This window comes from Cricetulus griseus, chromosome 9 (genome assembly GCF_003668045.3).
Source record: "Cricetulus griseus strain 17A/GY chromosome 9, alternate assembly CriGri-PICRH-1.0, whole genome shotgun sequence".
Classification (NCBI taxonomy): Eukaryota; Metazoa; Chordata; class Mammalia; order Rodentia; family Cricetidae; genus Cricetulus; species Cricetulus griseus.
In genome coordinates this window covers 9,110,285-9,127,560 of record NC_048602.1, presented here as the reverse complement: position 1 = coordinate 9,127,560, position 17,276 = coordinate 9,110,285, and the positions used below count along the sequence as shown (strand labels likewise).

General features: G+C 45.3%; 1 pseudogene; it reads right to left on the bottom strand.

Annotated features, from left to right (window-relative positions):
• Positions 1–447: 447 nt before the first annotated feature.
• LOC100759494 lies at positions 448–17,276 on the bottom strand (annotated as a pseudogene).

Below are 17,276 nucleotides of genomic sequence, written 5' to 3'. Positions count from 1 at the left end.
TATGGGCTGCAACACACAGGAACCCAGATAATACTGTGTAAAGTAAAAGATATCAGACACCAAATGTCACACACCATGTGATTCCCTTTATGTGAACCATACATATTACGGAAGTCCATAGACACAGAATTCAGACCATATACAGAGTCCATTAGATGTCTTCCTGGTGCACCTGGAGCTGATACATGGCATGTGGCTGTTGAGAGATAGGGGAGTGACTGAGATTGTGATGTGGCCTCCAAGTCTCTCTGTTCACACAATCCCTTGATTGAACCCTCCAGTACCATTCACAGGAAGAACAGCACACCTCGAGATTTGGAGAAGCTGCAGTAAGGTGGAAGAGGTGAGGACAGATCTAGGGCCTGGTTCCCATCAGGTCTCTCACAGGCAGAGACATGGGCAGGGCCATTATAACAGGAGTAGAGACACCTGGCCGCCTCAGTCCAGTCATCGGGACAAGAAGCAGATCTGGTATTCTGGGGGCACTCTGCCAAAGCCACTCTCCTTGGGATTGAGGTCAATGTCCTTAGGATCCACGGGACTGGACAAGGAGAAGTTCTGGAGGAGGGTGGTGAAGAAAAGGAACAATTCGTGGCAGGCGATGCCTTCTCCAAGACAAATGCGCTTTCCTGTGGGCACAGTGGATGAGCCATTGTACCTTCAGGCTGTCCCATCCCTAAACCCAGAGAACTCTGCCCATTGCAATGTAGAAGAAGGTTTGACCCTCAACCTGCAATTCCAGTGATAACATTAAGAGATTCCCAAACCTTAAAGAACTGGTTCAAGAGCCAGTGCCAAAGTCTTAGCATGGAAAGGATCCTGCCATGAATCCTGAGGACATTGGTTCAATAACCTGAACCCACATGCTGCAAGGAGAGAACCAGTCCCCACAGTGTAGGGAGTAACCCTAGCCCCGCCCAATAGTCCTGGGGCAGGTACCAGGTGGACCTGGGGACTCGCCCATAAGGGCGGGGTGAAGGAAAGCCGGCATGACGTAAGAGGGGCTTCTTAAAAGGCTGCACGTGGGGACCGCGCTCTTTCTTTGTTCTGGCTGCGCTGGCTGGGTTCTTAACCTAGCTCTGGCCTGTGTTTCACCCGTCTGTGCTTGGAAATAAAGAGACTTTAATCCAATATCTGGCGCCCAACGTGGGGCTCGAACCCACGACCCTGAGATTAAGAGTCTCATGCTCTACCGACTGAGCTAAGGATAATGAATATTGGCAAATAGCTCTCACTGACTTTTTGGGAACAATTAGTAACAACTATCCCAAAACCGACAGAATTAAATTCATAAAAAAGACGGTTTGGATTCTTCCACGCATTGTAAGACAAACTCCCATTTCTGGAGTTCTTACCTTCTACACTGATGCTAACAAAACAGGTAAGGCTGGTTATAAAGCAGGTGAGGTAAGTAAAGTAGTTCAAAGTCCATATACATCTGTACAGAAAGCAGAATTATATGCAATTCTTATGGTGCTCATGGATTTTACAGAACCTCTTAATATAGTTACTGATTCCCAATATGCAGAAAGAGTCATCTTGCACATAGAGACTGCAGAATTTGTCCCTGATAACACTGAACTAACCTCGTTGTTCTTGCAGTTACAGGAAACAATCAGAAACAGGAGTAACCCACTGTACATTACGCATATCAGATCCCATACGGGTCTGCCAGGCCCACTGGCACAAGGCAATGATGAGATCGATCGTTTATTGATTGGCACTGTGCTAGAAGCCTCGGAATTTCATAAAAAGCATCATGTAAATAGCAGGGGTTTAAAGAAGGACTTCTCCATCACTTGGCAACAAGCCAAGGAGATAGTGAGAAACTGTCCTACTTGTTCCTTTTATAACCAAACTCCACTGCCAGCGGGATGTAATCCTAAAGGCCTTCGGAGGAATGAGATCTGGCAAATGGATGTTTTTCACTTTACAGAATTTGGAAATTTGAAATATGTGCATCATACCATTGACACATTCTCAGGTTTCCAATGGGCTACTGCTCTCAACTCTGAAAAGGCTGATTCCGTTATTACACACCTACTGGAGGTGATGGCAGTTATGGGCATACCGGCGCAGATAAAAACTGACAATGCTCCGGCATATGTCTCCACAAAAATGGAACAGTTTTTCAAATATTATAACATTAAGCATGTCACAGGTATACCACACAACCCTACAGGACAAGCAGTCGTCGAAAGGTCTAACAGGACACTTAAGGAGATGCTCCATAGGCAAGCTGGTAAGTCAAAACCCCCCAAACATAGGTTACACAATGCCTTATTAACGCTAAACTTTCTTAATGCCAATGACAGTGGGCAGACAGCTGCGGAAAGACACTGGACTACGGAAAAAACAGCTGAACTGAACCAACCAGTGTATTACAAAGATGTGCTGACCTCGGTATGGAAACCTGGACATGTATTACGTTGGGGTAGGGGTTTTGCATTTGTCTCCACAGGAGAAGAAAATCTTTAGATACCATCAAAATTGATCAAGATTCGAGTTGAAGGAGACAACCCCCTCGACAAGGATGACTGACAGGTATTTTCTGAGGAACTGCCCTCTATAAGTCAAAGGACATTACATGTATGGATACTCAAGGAAAGAACGTAGCTATAACCATTGAACAAAAGGAACGTGATATACGGTAAAAATTTACAGCTGTCTCTCGAATAACTCTATGTCTATTCATTTCCTGGTCCCTATTCAACTAAATCGAGACTGGATTTAGAGTTGGGTTTGGCTTTCCTACTCTAAAATCCAAGTATGTTATTTAACAACATTTAAAAGTTTCTGTGTTATATCAAGAAGCCAATTGCTATAATACAGAATAAATAAAGAATAAGAGGACTATCTTTGTTTTTCTTGGCTTTTCTTTTACACCCTCTCAGAATCGTTGTTAGTCAAGGTTCATCAAGGTACCTTTTCCAGTACACATACATAAACAAGCAAACATTTCTCTGATGACACTTATGTTTGAGTCCCATACAGCCATCAAGACCCATCCTGACAGCAATCCCTACATGCTCCGGAAAAGGAATTGGACTACACCTTCCTGACTACACTGGATTCAACTCACTCCGTTTCGACTGACACTCCAACCAGAACCTCGAGTGACGACTTCAATCAAGTTGAGGATTTCAACGTAGATCTTCAATCAAACAAATCATCTAACATGGACTAGATATAACTCACTAGAGACTTTCCCTGTACTGGCATTTTTTTTCCACAGGGCCCCCACATGACCATCTTCGTCCCGTTTCAGCAGGAAGTAACCTAGAAGATGCTACGCCCCCGTTCCCCATTATTGTGTACTAGGGTAGTATAAGCCTAGTTAAGAATGACCTTCTTATTGTTTAGAGTTGGGAATGGAAGAAGGTGTTCAAGTTAGACACTTTTTCCACATGACTTTAAGACTTAGCTAGAATAGACATAGGATGTATCATAGCAGATTATTGTATATTCTTGTATTCCACCCTTATGATTGTTAGTTTTGGATATTTTACACTATTAAGTTTTAATCCTCTCTTAGACTAAAAGGGGAATTGTAGGGAGTAACCCTAGCCCCGCCCAATAGTCCTGGGGCAGGTACCAGGTGGACCTGGGGACTCGCCCATAAGGGCGGGGTGAAGGAAAGCCGGCATGACGTAAGAGGGGCTTCTTAAAAGGCTGCACGTGGGGACCGCGCTCTTTCTTTGTTCTGGCTGCGCTGGCTGGGTTCTTAACCTAGCTCTGGCCTGTGTTTCACCCGGCTGTGCTTGGAAATAAAGAGACTTTAATCCAATACCACAGTCTGTCCTCTGATACAATACCATAGCACACATGGATATACATACAACCACATACAAAAGGATTAAATTAATTGAAACATGTGTGCCTGTTTGTTGGTGGATGTCTCGTGGTTACTTCTGACAGATTTCTAGCTTTTGTTGGATTATCAGAGTCCTTTGTTCCAGATCTGTAAGATCTCACTTAGAGTAGGAACCAAGTGTGCAGGTGTCCACGTGTATAGAGCAACATCTTTAGTGTCCCTCCTTTCTCACGTGAGGGGATTGGTACCCATCTCATCGGGCTGCCCTGAGGGTGAAGGTACTGCTTAGAAAACTCCTAGATTAACAACGGGATGGTGTTAAGGGTCCTTATGAGCCAGACATGGAGGCACGTGCTGTAAGTGCCGCTCTTGGGAGACTGAGCATTCAGAACAGCCTGGACCACACAGAAGGAGCACTGTGTGAGCATCCTTCTGCCTCTCCTCTCCCTCCCTCTGCTCCCCACCCACACTCTCCCCTCAACCCCTCCTTGTTCAGCTTGAGACCCACAGTTCACAAACTCAATAGTTCCTACACTTGAGATGGACAGCGGCATCTGATAAGGGATCTGTGGCACCCTCTGGATTCTCAGGGGTGTAAGGAGCCCCTGTTGGGTTGTCACCTCACAGAAATGGGAGCCTGAAAGCCCAGGCAGAGGCTCCACCACCTGCCCTGTACCTCAGGGATTCTTAATCTGCAACTGGAAGCCTCATGCTCTAGAGGAAGGAGGGATTTTCCAGCAACGCCTGTGCCCTCCAGGGGCTGAGAAATTGTACCTGTGCATGGGTTCATAGGGAAAGAACACTACCCCTTGGGAATCCCATTTACAGAAGATAGCTTACATGAGCTCAGAATTTCATGGACTAGCTCTCCTAGAACTGGTTTTGTGATGCAGAATTTTCCAGAGCAGCTTTTAGTGACTCATGTCCCTCTCAACATAATGTCCCCAAGCCTGGTGCTGGAGACCTAGTCACCATTCTTATCTCTTTGGCTATAATCCTTTTGCCTGCTTGTTTGCTCATTCTCTTGCTTGTTTGCTTTCATCCCACAGCAATCTACCAGAGCCCGTGTCTGAATCTGTCATCACTATGTGTCTTTTTATCTCTTTTCTGTTGACCTTTTTTAAGCTTTAAACTTCCTAGCTTTAAACATCCTAACACCATCACCCATCCCACCTCTCCAACCCCCCCTCCCCGGCTCACCATATCTAATCACACATACCTTAATGTCTTCTTATGTCCCTTTTTCTCCACAGCAATGCCTTTCCAAACTTGGGTCTGTTATACGGACAATTCACTTTTATCTCGCCCTACCTGTCTACAACTCTGAGGATGAAATATGAAAGGAGCCCATTATTCCGGACAGAGCTGGAAGTAGCACTTAGCTGAGACACTGATCAGCAGAAGAGCACTTGCCTGAAATCCCTCAGTGAGGGAATGAGGACAGATCGGAAACAGAGTACACAGCAGGGTAAAAAGGGCCAGCCAAAGAAACCAACCAATCCCTGGGCATGAAATCTAGCAACCTGACCCAGAACCCAGAGCCAGTGAAAGAAACACACCCTGGCCCTGAACCTGTGCCAGTGAAAGAAACACTTTAGTCTGCACCTAGAACTTAAGACGCACACCCTGACTCTGAAACCAGAGCCAAAGGAACACAACTTGGCAGTAAACCAGAGCCAGTGAAAGAAATATGTCCTGGCCCAAAACTAGATCCAAAAGCAAGAATAAGAATAAGCATAAGAATAAGAAGAAATAATAAAGGCTAGTGAAAGAAACACAGTTTATTCTTGAAACCAGAGACACCTCTGACCAACTGAATCACAAAACCAACTGAGCATGAAAACTAACCAATTCTGAGAAGAAAATCTTTTCCCTGGGAAAATTCCACCCCAAAGAAGTCCTGTATAAGCCACCTGCCTGGTGAGTTACTGACTGTCCTTTCCCACCCTGGACTCCTTCCCAAAATGAATCCCTGTCTCAAAAGAGTCTTGGGTGAAGATCTTCATTCACCAGTGCAGAATAGAAGAACCTTGCTGAGTTGCCTTAGGGGGCTGAGCAGAAAATCCTTGCTGGGATGTTCCCTTAGGGGCATCAGGCAAGGTTGAGCACAAAAAGTAACAACGTTTCACCAGAGCCAGAAGAGTTTGCTACATTTCTGCAGAGGCTTCTCCTTTGGCAGAGTTTAGCAGAAGGAGCAACACCTTGGACCTCAGCAGGAGAAGCAGATAGCTCTACTAGGATGTTCCCATCTGGGAACAGAGCAGAGAAAAAATGAAACTGCTCCCTCTAGGAGAGGAGCAAAATTGCTGTATCCTTCGGGGAGACCATTCCCCACTGCACCCAGCTTCAGGCATGACCTGACTTCCCAACAACTTTCCCTAAAGGGGTGAGCTGTCCTATTGCAGTTCCAGAGACGTTCCATCTTGCTCTAAGTATACTCTGGCTTCCTGACAAGTCAGGACACTTTTCTAGCTCCAGAAATGTAATACGCATTAGCTTACAAGCATCTTGTAGAATGCACCAGGGCAAGGCTAGAGGAGTGGGCTCTTTTGAAGAGAACTTGCTTAACACACATTCAACCCTGGCTTTCACAGCTAGCATGAGGACACGGTTGAGGTGCAGGGGCAACAAAGGCTCAGGCATTGTTTGTGAACTCCTCTTTCTCCAAAAGGTAAGAAAGCTGAACACAATAGAGTCCATTAAACTGAAGTAAATTTGGCCAAAGGGAACATCTGTATGTAACTAACTAACCAAACACAGCAGGCAATCAAACTACACACTAATTTGAGATTATGTTATTTCAGTGAAGAACAAATCTCAGTCACTCAGAGCAGCTGACCTACCCCAGGATGGCAACTATTCCAGCATGGCCAAGTAAGGTAAACGCAGGCTGTGTGTCCATGGGCAGCTCCCTCTTGTCTATGGACACCATGTGCTGACACTGATGGGTGCTGGAACTCTGAACTTGCTCTGGTTCAGGATATTATCCACCATGAATGGTCTCTTGGCTCAAATAAAGGCCAGGAATTTTCATGTCTCTTAAAATTTAACAAGAGTGCAAACAGGGTAAAGTGTGTGAAGACATGCCCCATGTCACCAGTGCTCACAGCTAAAGTCAGTGTCTCCGGAGCCATCAAGACCCTACCCAGTTCATAGCTCTGTTCATAGACTATGTCTGTTGTTCTTGCTGCTGTTTCCTAAGAAAATGATTTGCTCAGATTTAGAGGACTTTAAATACCTCCCCAAAGTCCTTCTGACCAGGATTCTCCTTGTGGGGCTATAGCCAGGGTGAATGGGATGGTTCATGCAGAGCTTAGACTCAGGAAATATGGACCTAGTCCTGTCTGTGTCCTGGAGGAAGAGCCTGCCCTCTAGTGTCAGGGAGAGGAAGCACAGCTGAGTCTCACCTATAGAGAAGGGCATAAAAGCTTCATTTTTCTTCAGTGTCCCATTGGCATCCAGGAAGCGGTCAGGATTGAAGGTGTCTGGTTGTTCAAAGTACTGTGGGTCATGGAGAGCTGAGCTCAGGATGGGGTACACTCCAGTGTTCTAGGAGACATTACGAGATACAAAGATGTCAACATTCCCTAACTCACATATGCAGACAGTCAATCCATCAATCAGACACCAGGAATGCTGGAAAATCACAAACAGATGGATACTAGGATGGAGGAGAAGGCAGGAGGCTCATGGAGTACAGATGTGGAATGGCAGCCGGTCTCACCTTGGGGAGCAGGTACCCTCGGAACAATGTGTCTTTGGTGACTTTGTGTGGCACACCAATCGGGATAACATCTGAAAATCTCTGAATCTCGTGGATGACGGCATCAGTGTATGGCATTTTGGTGCGGTCGTCAAGGGTTGGTAGGCGGTGTGAGCCGATCACCTGATCGACCTCCTTTTGGACTTTCTCTGCACGGAAGAGGGGAAGAGTGGATCTACTCTGCCAGCTTTGTAGCAGTGATGCTTTATTCTAGGAGCCAGCAACCCAGGAAAGAGTCCAGCAAGGAGACACCCCCGAAAAAAGCAGTGTCCTTGAGGGTACAAAACTGCCCTATCCTTAAGCGACTGTTGCTCTGTGCCAATTTGTAGAACTAAATTAAATCTCTCCTCTGTAGCTTCAACCTCATTTCAGGCGGGTTTAAAAAAAAAAAACTAAGCAAAACACACTGCAAAGGGCCACTGCATAGAGACACTTCATAGCAATCATGGGGGTTTGAGGGTGTGAGGGAGACAAGCAGTAAAAATTTGCACCTCTGCAAGGGAATGAATTCTCTCCGTATACACAAGCACACACAATCATGCATACATATACACACATGCATATACACACACATAAACACAGGCATACACACATGGGCACACACATGCCTGAATACATATACACATACACACATGCAAATCAACACACATACACATGCACACACATGCATGCATTTATATATAGACACACACACACACACACAAACACACATGAGCACACACACACACACACACACACACACACACAAACACACACACACACGGAGTTGCACATACACCATAACTTTACATGGATTTTTCTATTAAGTACTCAAAGCTGTATCTTTAGGAATAAAACAGAAAAGTAGGTGGATTAGCAAATGAATCAACCAATGGATGGATGTAAGTATAATTCCATGAGAAAATTAATGGATAAACCAATTAATAAATGGACAGATTCAGAAGTTAATGGAATGAACAGACTAAACACTGGGCAATGTATTCAACTTGTAAAGCAACACATGATTGAATTAATTAGTGGATAAATGGAAGAATGGATTAACAAACTAAAGATGAATTCAAAGACCTGTTAAGGAAAGGATTAATCAATGACACTGTTGATAGAAGGATACATGCATTATGAATAAATCAATGATGGATAATTTATACAAGTCTATTGATCACAGGAAGAAGTATGCTGATTAACTGAAATAACCAAATGAAATGTTTGGTTGGGTGATTGAAAATCAATTGGACAATGAATAGATATATGGTCTAGTGGGTGGTTATTAAGGGTGTGTGTGTATGTGTGTGTGTATATGAGTGTGTGTGTGTGTGTGTGTGTGTGTGTGTGTGTGTGTGTGTGTGTGTGTTTATAGGTGGGTAGATGGAAGGATGTTGAGTTACAGGTGTTTGGATAGATGGCTGTTCAGATGGTTGGGAAAACGAAGGAAGGGATGGTGGACAGCAGGTGGGTTGGTGGGTGGACAGACAGGTGGGGGAATGAACAGAGTAAGTGTGGGTGAGACATGCATGGACGGAAAGATGAGTGAATAGACGGATGGAAAGATGGGAGGAAGGAAGGAAGGAAGGAAGGATGGATGGATGGATGGATGGAAGGAAGGATGGATGGATGGAAGGATGGATGGATCAACCTTTAAATGATAGGAACAATGGAAAATGGATCATCTGAGGGTTAATTCACAAACCACCCACAGCACTGCCCTAGTTTAGAAGTAGACCAAAGCCTTCAGAGCTCCAGAAGTAAGAGGTCCAGGTTTCTCTCATCCACACAAACCTCCACAGCCAAGAAGAAGCTGGAAGCTCCCCACCTGGCATCCTGGGGCCCACCTGCAACATGGGGGTATTTGAGCATGAGCAGGAAGCCATAGCGGAGCGTGGTGCTGCTGGTCTCGGTGCCAGCAAAGAAGAGAGTAAGCATTGTGAGCGTGAAGTTCCTTTGTTGAAAATCCGTGTGTGGGTTGGACTTCTCCTGGTACCAGACAAGAGAGAGAAAGCAGGGTCAGGATGACTGGAGCCTTGCAGGGAGATGCTCACACATCCTGGGCACTGACCTTCTGTCTCACTCTATGGACCACATGGCATTTCTCAGTCCCTGACAATGTCACCTGGTCTCTGTGTGTTCTGTCTTCTTTCTCTACTCTGCTCTCTGATAGTTTATCACGGTTTGTGTCCCAGGCTCTTTCTTGCTCTGTCTCCCTCTGAGGTCTTTTCTGCCTTTTGTCCCTTGTCCTGTGTGTCTTCCCCAGCCTTCTTTCTCCCTGTTTCATCTTCTCCTCCCTTTCTCTATTCTTCATTTTCCAGATGCTTCTGCATCTCCTCCACTCCATTTCCTGTCTCTCCTCCCCATCCTCTGCCCCTCATTTCCTCTGCTCACATCCTCAGCCCTCACTCTCTCATCCCCTCTCACTCATGCAGGACTTACCTTCTCCATGCGTAGGAGGTAGGTATCAATGAAGTCTCTTGGATTGCTGGCGTCCAAGTTTTCCTGGTGCTGCTGCACACTGCGTTCAATGTAGTCAAGGATTTCCTGCATGTTTTTGGAGATGTTTACGTGGACACCAGGAAAGTATTTCAGGAAGCCAGAGAAGAGCTCAAACACCTGCAGGAAAGAAGGGTCCAGAAGGTCACCTGGAGCTATCAGTCTCAAGAAGCAGGATGCGTTCCTAGGTCCCGATATTTATGAAGATCTGTGATCTCTCCTTCTAACCTCTCCACGTCCCTCCCTTTGTTTTCCTGCTCTCATTTCCCAATCTTCTCTTGCTCCTTCCTTTCTCTCTCATACACATGGACATAGGGCATGCTGTCAGTGTGTTTCTCTGAATCTTTCACCAGCAATTGTCCTGCGTTCTCTCTCTCTCTTTCCTAATCCATCAATTTTTTTGTGTTTTTTTTCAATCGGGATCTGCTGTCTTTCACACTGTTTTCAAACTCAATATTCATCCAAAAATAGCCTTGAACCCTGCTCTCACATGTACTGGGATTATAAGTGTGTACCAACCACACCTGCCTTATTTTGTGCTAGAGATGAACCCAGGCATTTAAATATGACAGACAAGTCCTCTTTTCTCTTAGCTACAACCACAGTCCCAGTGTCATCATTTTCTCATGTCTGGGGGGCTCTGTATTTCTTCATTCAGGTCTCTCCACCCTGTAGACCACCTTCCCCCTTCCCTCCAGGCCTGAGGCTCCTGGCCTCTCCATGTTTCCCCATCCTGTTCCCCATCCCTCTGTCACTCCTGCTCTCAATCTCCTTGCCTCTCCATGTTGTCTCTGCGTTTCTTCCAGCCCTAGAGCACTCCCTTCTGCACACAGAGAGCAGCCTCCTCTTCCTCTTCTGTGGATTTTCCTCTCTTCCCACCCACTGACCTGGCTGGAGAAGGAGCTGAGGAGTGAGAAGCTCTGATGTAATAGGTCCAGCAGGCGCAGGAATTGGCGATCTTTGTAGTCAAAGCGCTCTCCAAAGACAATGGGCAGATGATGTTGGCTGAGATGCATTGGAAGAGGAACTTGGGGTCCAGGGGGCTCCTGGAGGATGAAGAGACAGGACAGGAGACATTTGGCTTTCTCCTCTGTTCTGTAAATCTGTCCTCAGCACTCACTACTGAAATAATAGCAATGCCTGCTACCCCATTTGCTCATATAATGCTCCAGGTCCTCACTCAAAGCCGCACACACCAATTTGTATAGTTTCCTCTCAATATTGTACATAGATGCAATGCTATTAGGACACACAGAGACAGTAGCTAACTTCTCCAAGGTAACACAGCTACTCCTGACTGGGACCAGGATTCATACCAGGGAGCTAAGAATGAGGAGAGCATGTGTAAGTTAGTCCCCACCCTGCATATCCTCCCAGGACAACTTTCTGACTCTGAGCTAACATAGCTAACTCCCACTGGTTGCTTATGTGGATTTAGAAGTCTTTCCTCCATCCTTCTCTGATCCTAGACTCTGTGAGGCTCCAAGAACCATCAGGGCTTGGTGCCTTTGAATTCTCGGCTCCACCCTGCGCCCACATGGTGGGAAGGATGTCTGCAGTCCAGCAATATTGGGTCACTGTTGTCCTTCTCTCTGGGTCTCACTTGACTGTCGTCCCTGAGTCTCTGCAGATCTTGCCCTTGAGTTTGTCAGTCTTCATCTGTCTCTCTGATTTCCTGCATAAATGTCTTGCATTATTTTTGTCTCTTTCTCTTCCCCCTCCTGCTTTCCTCCCCCCTCTACTCTCCTCACTCTGCCCCCCACCAATATTTTCTCCTCTGTTTGGTTCCTCGTGCTCCATCTCAGCTTCCTGGTCTCTGTCTCTCTGCTTTCTCCTTCTTTCTTCTTAGTCCCTTGATTCTCTCTGCTCCCTTCCAGCCTCTGCATGGACATCTCAGAGTCTCCTGAGAAATCTTAGGATAATTCTTGGGATAAACACCAACATGGAGGAATGAGGTGCCAAACAAACAAACAAACAAACAAACAAACAAAGTTTCTATAAATACCCAGAAGTGCTTATGACTGCCACATAGTAAAACACCATCAGGACACCCACAAGAAAAAAACCCAATTCCCTGCTTCCAGCGGCCACCTTGGACATAGACCATGTATTGAAAGTATTTAATGTAATCAAGATGGCCTTGTATAGCTTATAAAGTCAAGGATGACCTCAGCATCTAAATGCCTGCCTCTAGTTCATCTGTAGCAAGATGACCAGCATGCGTCACCATGCCAACGTTGTGGTGTTAGGCACCAGCCTGGGAAGTGTGTGTATGCCGGGCAAGCTCAGCATGCCTTGGTTGCACCACAGCGTCAAGCACTTTTTATCAAGATTTCATGATGTAGCCAAACTAGCTTTGAATTTATGACCTTCCTGTCTCAGCCCCCAGAGTATTGGGATGACAGGCTTGTGCCAACATGCCAGACTGACACCTATTCTTAACCCAGGCATTGATTTCCCTGGATGTATGTAGCCAGCATGGGAATCACTCAATCTTTCTCTCTGGGTTATTCTTGGACACTGTCAACTTCGTATCTCTTTCTCTGTTTTTCTGTATTTCTCTCCCCCTTATCCTCTCCCCAGTGTGTGTGTGTGTGTGTGTGTGTGTGTGTGTGTGTGTGTGTGTGTGTGTGTTGTGTCTCTCTCTGCCCATGTGTCTCTAACTCTTTCTTTGGCTGTGCATTCATGTTTCTGTTTCACTATATTCCTTGATGCCCTTTCTCTGGGACTCACCCTGGGATTTCCGCAGCTCTTCTACCAAACACTGGGCCTCCTCCTGAATCCGCTCTTCCACACTCCTCTTTCCCTTCTCAAAGTCTCTCACGGTGGCCAAAAAGAATCGCCGTAGGGCCTTCCAGCGTTCCCCATTGGCAATGATCATAACTAAGAAAGTAGGGGAATCGTGGGTGAGTTACAGAGGACGTTCAAAGAAACCTAGGTCCTTCCCCAGCCCTTGTCCTCCCTTCTAGTGGATTCTCCTCTCTCTGTGCCCATTCTCCATTCCACCTCATCCCAACCTTTGAGACTCCTACCATAGTCCTTGAAGATAGGTTTGACCAATTCAAGTGTCCCCCGGCCAGAGAAAGCCTCAGCTTGGTCCACCAGAGCTTCCCTTATGGCCTCTGTCCCACACAACATGATCACGGTCCTGGGTCCCAGGTGCACTGTGAACACATCTCCATATTTTTCTCGAAGCTGCCAAGAATAAGGGAAGCAGGGCTTTGGTTAGTCAGCGCAGACATTGCTGTTACATTGTGAAAACACCTAGACACTGATTGGTGAGTAGGAACCCCTCCCCTGGTCACCAGTCCCCTTCTGAGGACCTAGCAATTTCAGGTTATACCACCTCCATGAATGTCTTGAGTATTACTACATTACAGTATTATGTGGGCGTGGGACTCATTACTATAAGTCCAGCTCTGCACAAGTAATGAGCTGGACCAGGTACTCCAGATCATCTCTGACTGCTGTTGAGCTGGAGGCCAGCCTGGGTCTACATGAAACCTTGTCTCAAAGAAATAAACAAGACATAGATGTGATACAGGAAAACTGAGAGTAATGATTTGCAGCTACAATGGAGTCAGCAGCAACAAACTTGCTTAGGAAATACTGAGTTGCACAAGGCAGTGATGGGGGAAGTCTTTCTGTATGTTTGTTCTCCTTATTGGTTAATGAATAAAGCATCATTGGCTGATTGGACAGACAGAAAGTGATGTCTCTGGGGAGATACAGGATATATAGCAGGGACAAACAGGAAATTGCTCTCTTCTATGCAGAGAAGCTTAGCAGTCACCAAGTGAATTGCATAAGGAGTTAGAGGTCTAGACCCTTCTCCGGTAAGATAAGATCACATGGAAATAAATAGATTAATAGAAATGGGTTTGGAATTAAGACAGAGGTAGCCAATAATAAGCCCTAGCCAACAGGCAACAGTTTCATAATTAATATAAGTCTCCGTGTGCTCACTTGGGGCTGAAGCAGTTGTGGGACAAGGCTCCAGGGCAGAAACTTTCATTGAACAAACTTCTCCATACAAGGTAGGGCTTAGCTAAATAGCAGTGCTGCCTCTAATATGACTTGGTGATAAGTAGTAAACTAATCAGACTTGTTAGAAACAGTAAGAAACACTTGTACCTTGGGCATAATTCTTGTTTAGTCTTGCTGCAGTTTAGGCTTCTGAGAACATATTTCTGTTAATATTTTTTAAGATTGTTGCAAATTAAGCTCCATTTCCATATCAAAAACATGGTTCTACTGGGAGGCTGAAAGGGAATAGCACTGGTTAGCAACCATCATGAAGTGATGGTTCTTGTTTCAGGAAGGGTGTAATCCTGCCAGCAGGGCAGATGGCACTGAGTGTGGAGGTTTGGATAAGATTGACTCACATAGGTTCATGCGTTTGAATGCTTGGTCAACAGAGATGAGTGCTATTTGAAAAGATTAGAAGGATTTGGAGGTGGGGCCTTGTTGGAGGAAGGGTCTCACTGGGGATGGGCTTTCAGATTGCAAAAGCCCATGATAAGCCCAGAGTTTCTCTCTCTGCCTAAGGAACAGGGTGTGGCTGTCAGCTACTGTTCCTGTACCTACCATGCCTGCTGTCATGTTCCTAACATGACAATTATGAACTAACATCAGAGACTATAATCAAGCCCCAACTGAGCTTTCTTATAAGAGCTGCCTTGCTCATAGTGTCTCTTCCCAGAAACAGATACAAGTAACATGATTCAAAAGGAACAATACTGGTCTAATAAAAGTATTGGTGACAATATCTTTACATGCATGCATGCAGGCAGGCAAAAAACTTTTATACAGAAAATTAAATAAATCATTTTTAAGGTATACAATCCAGATATCTTCAGTGCAGAATCCTCCCCAAAATGCAAAGAACAGCTAATACCAATTCTCCTTAAAGTATTCCACACAGTATTAGCAGAAGGGTCATTGCCAAACTGTTTTTAAAGGCTTAAATAACCTTGGTACACAAGCCACACAAAGGCACAACTAAGAAAGAGAACTACAGACCAATATCCCTCATGACCTTTGCTGGGAAAATACTCAATAAAATATTGGCAAATCGAATCCAAGAACACATCAAAGAAATCATCTACCATTATCAATTAGACTTCATTGGTTCAACATATAAAAATCCATCAATGAAATCCACCATATAAACAGACTGAGAAAGAAAGACCACATATCGTCTCACTAGATGAAAAAGTGTCTACCCAAGTTTCTTATACCTATGAGGTTAGTCAGACATAGATATTTGATCTTCAGACACTTCAGAGACCTGCAGAATATGGCATTTAAAAGTTTTAATATTAGTTCTCCCTTGACATGAGACACAATGGCTCCTGACAGCACCGATATTTTCTGAGAGTGTGATGGGTGCTGATGTCACTCCTTCTGGAGTTCATTCTCTCCTCAGCTACTGGCCTCTTGGGCAAAAAACTACCCCCAACTCGATTGCTGACTTTGGACCTGCTGTCCTACTGTGCTTGGAGGAGATAAACTTAGAAGACTGCTGAACCCTGCTAAGTCAGGGTAAGACAGTCTTCCTACCTCGCTGCTTCCATGTTGGTCAGTCAGATATTCTAGGCCTTAGCCAAGGCTGGTTGCCCCTATGCTGCTGTGAGACTTTGGTGACTGTCCAGGTAGTCTGCTGTTTCTGTCTTCACTGGTACCTGTTGGAAGTCGCTTGCCTGCAATTCCTGCATACCCTAGTATTGTTATCTTCCTTCTCAGGCCTTTGATGATGTTAAAGATTAGACTGTCACAGTAATTGTCTTCTCTTCTTAGATAGAAATATTAGGTCCAAGACTTAAACTTTCCAATTTAGGACAACATCATAGTAATCTCTGTTATGGCTTTACTCTGCTACTGGACATGCAGTTCTTGCCAATTGCTCTTGGTTGCTTCACTGGCAGTAGGTCATAAGTTGTGTGTGTTTTTACATTTCATTCTTCTAGAGCATATTTGAGATTTGCTATCATTGTCTGTAGTTTTGTATCAAGTCTTAACCTTCTTTAGACTAAAAAGGGTATTATAGCAATATATTTGCCTTTGCACCTGTAGCAGTGACCATGCCTTTGGGGATATGAATGGTCAAAGGGATATGATCCGGGCTCCAAAGGCCCCTTCGAGTCAGGGAGAACATCTGGGATGTAGGGTGGGAATCCTTAGAGCAGGAATGTCGTGACACTCAGTCACTTGTTTTCTGTGTAAGTTCTTTCCCCAAATAAAAACGATACATTATTCTACTAGGTATGGTTCATTCATTACTACCCACCTTTATATCATGAGTTGGAAGCCAACTTAAAAAACTTAGGGAGACCTTGTCCCAAATGTAAATTAAATTAACTAAATTTTCCATCATTGGAAGGTGGATCTTATAAAACCCAGGAGGTTATCAATACAAGGTTCAAGATGGAGATCGCCACAAACACAGAGAGAGACAGAGGGGTGGGACTTACATCCACTGCTTCAGCTATCTCCTGGAAGGAAGGACCATAGATGCAGATGCTGAGTAGTTATTAATGAATAAGTGGTAACTAATCATTAAATCCCAAGTGTGAAGCATCAATGCAAAGACTGGATAATACAACACTAGCTGCTGGAAGAAACTGATAGGCACTCCCTACTCACCCCTCCTCCTGCCCTGCCTGCCTCTCCCTTTTGTCCCTGAACACCTCAAGCTAATCTTTGCTCTCTCTTTTGTTGATAGGAGCAAAACATGTTGTTGATGTCTCTGATATTTTTCTTTCTTTTCTGAAACAGACAGGCCCCTTGGAGTGAAATTCTACATTCTTACAACTCACCATCTGGACACCTTTCACACTCCAAGCAGAGTCCTCCACACGATTCCAGCATAGGGAGGACGAGCCTCTCAATCTGAGCATCATCCATCAGCAAGCAGCATCTCACCTGACACTCAGGGAACTTCCCACCTGAACCGAGGGCCTGGAGGAGTCCCTTGCTCTTGCTGATGAGAGATCTCCATAGACATAAGCAGGGGAAGCCCAACCCAAGGCCCCATGGAAGTCTCACCCGCATGAAGGAGTTGAGGAGGCCTCTTCTGTCCATCTGCAGGAGGTTCCCCAAGAAGGGCAGAGGACGGGGTCCTGGTGGGAGGTGGCCATGAGCCTTTGGGTGGCCTCTGACCAGGAGCACTACAAAGCCCAGGAGGAGAGTGAGAAAGAGCAGGACACTGGCTTCCAT